Source organism: Aristolochia californica, unplaced genomic scaffold, assembly GCF_029961685.1.
Source record: "Aristolochia californica isolate CCGP_79_NKW_82.1479 unplaced genomic scaffold, dmAriCali1.0.hap1 SCAF_29, whole genome shotgun sequence".
NCBI lineage: Eukaryota > Viridiplantae > Streptophyta > Magnoliopsida > Piperales > Aristolochiaceae > Aristolochia > Aristolochia californica.
In genome coordinates, this window is record NW_027181981.1 from 207501 (window position 1) to 210000 (window position 2500).

Sequence of the window (2500 nt, forward strand, 5' to 3'; positions counted from 1 at the left end):
CCCTGGCGTACGCGCCCAGGCGCCAAAAGAGGCGCCAGGCGAAAAGGCGCCAGGGCGCCCAGGCGGAAAAGAGGCGCCCAGGCGGAATGGCGCCAGGGCGCCCAGGCGGAAAAGAGGCGCCCAGGCGAAAAAGAGGCGCCCAGGCGGAAAAGAGGCGCCCTGGCGTAGGCGCCCAGGCGCCAAAAGAGGCGCCAGGCGAAAAGGCGCCAGGGCGCCCAGGCGGAAAAGAGGCGCCCAGGCGGAATGGCGCCAGGGCGCCCAGGCGGAAAAGAGGCGCCCAGGCGAAAAAGAGGCGCCCAGGCGGAAAGGCGCCAGGGCGCCCAGGCGGAAAAGAGGCGCCCTGGCGTAGGCGCCCATGCGCCAAAAGAGGCACCCAGGCGAAAAGGCGCCAGGGCGCCCAGGCGGAAAAGAGGCGCCCAGGCGGAATGGCGCCAGGGCACCCAGGCGGAAAAGAGGCGCCCAGGCGGAAAAGAGGCGCCCTGGCGTAGGCGCCCAGGCGCCAAAAGAGGCGCCAGGCGAAAAGGCGCCAGGGCGCCCAGGCGGAAAAGAGGCGCCCAGGCGAAAAAGAGGCGCCCTGGCGGAAAAGAGGCGCCCTGGCGTAGGCGCCCAGGCGCCAAAAGAGGCACCCAGGCGAAAAGGCGCCAGGGCGCCCAGGCGGAAAAGAGGCGCCCAGGCGGAATGGCGCCAGGGCACCCAGGCGGAAAAGAGGCGCCCAGGCGAAAAAGAGGCGCCCAGGCGGAAAAGAGGCGCCCTGGCGTAGGCGCCCAGGCGCCAAAAGAGGCGCCCAGGCGAAAAGGCGCCAGGGCGCCCAGGCGAAGAGGCGCCAGGGCGCCCAGGTGGGAAAGAGGCGCCCAGGCGAAAAGGCGCCAGGGCGCCCAGGCAGAAAAGAGGCGCCCAGGCGAAAAAGAGGCGCCCAGGCAGAAAGGCGCCATGGCGCCCAGGCGGAAAAGAGGCGCCCTGGCCAGGCGGAAAAGAGGCGCCCAGGCGGAAAAGAGGTGCCCAGGCGAAAAAGAGTCGCCCAGGCCGAAAGGCGCCATGGCGCCCAGGCGGAAAAGAGGCGCCCACGCGAAAAGGCGCCAGGGCGCCAAGGCGGAAAACAGGCGCCCAGGCGGAAAGGTGCCAGGGCGCCCAGGCGGAAAAGAGGCGCCCAGGCGCGTGGGGGGCAAGGCGCCAGGCGCCAGGCACGCGCGGAGGCAAGGCGCCAGGCGCAAGGCGCCACGCGCGCGCGCGCGTGGGGGGCGAGGCGCAAGGCGCCACGCGCGCGCGCGCGTGGGGGGCGAGGCGCCAGGCGCCAGGCGCCGGGCGCGCGTGGGGGGCAAGGCGCCAGGCGCCGGGCGCGCGCGTGGGGGGCGAGGCGCCAGGCGCCAGGCGCCGGGCGCGCGTGGGGGGCAAGGCGCCAGGCGCCGGGCGCGCGCGCGTGGGGCGCCAGGCGCCTGGCGGGCGGGCGCCCCCAGGAAGGGGTGCTGGCGCGCGATGGGGTTGCGCCCGTACGGACCGTGTGACAGTACAGACACTTTGGCGAAACCTCCTGCCCGAAGCGATTTTAGGCGTTCGGCTAGGTAGGTGACCCGGTTTTTTTCGCGTTTCTCGGCCGCTAGCCCCTTTTTTCGCGTTTTCGTGCGCGCGCCCCTCTTGACCTCGCACGCGCGCCGCGCGTCGCGTCCTTGTCCTTGTCCGCGTCCGCGTTCGCGTGTGTCGGCGATCACGGGCCCCGTGCATGGCTCGTCTCTGTGGACCATCGCCCCGCTCTTGTCCCTCTTTCGTGTTTGTGTGGCGCCCCGCCCCGTGCACCATTGCCGGCTGGCAGCAAGGTGCCTAGCCCCCCTTGCCGCCAGGCCTGTCCACCCCAAGGTGCTAAAGCCGCCAGGCACCTGTGCCGCCGAACCGTGCGTCCGTAAGCCGCTGCACGTGCGGCGGCCGGCCATGCCCGTGCTATTGACCCTGTGTGACAGTACAGACACTTTGGCGAAACCTCCTGGCCGACGGGGTTTTTGCGCCCACCTAGGTAGGGCGACCCCTTTTTTTTTCGTGTCGCCTGTCCGTGTGTCCCTTTTTCGCCTTTTTCGGGTTCGTGTTTTCGTGTGCCGCCAAAAGCAAGCCCTGCGCTCGTCCCGTCCCGCTTGACCCGTGCATCCGCCGGTGCTGGCCTGCAAAATGCCTGTGAGCGACGCACGTGACCAGCAGCCCAGGCGAGTGTGCACGGGTGGCAGGCGAAACGGGCGTGCGTGTCGCCAGTGTGTATGTCCCTTTTTCGCCTTTTTCGGGTTCGTGTTTTCGTGTGCCGCCAAAAGCAAGCCCTGCGCTCGTCCCGTCCCGCTTGACCCGTGCATCCGCCGGTGCTGGCCTGCAAAATGCCTATGAGCGACGCATGTGACCAGCAGCCCAGGCGAGTGTGCATGGGTGGCAGGCGAAACGGGCGCGCGTGTCGCCAGTGCGTATGTCCCTTTTTCGGGTTCGTGTTTTCGTGTGCCACCAAAAGCAAGCCTTGCGCTCGTCCCGT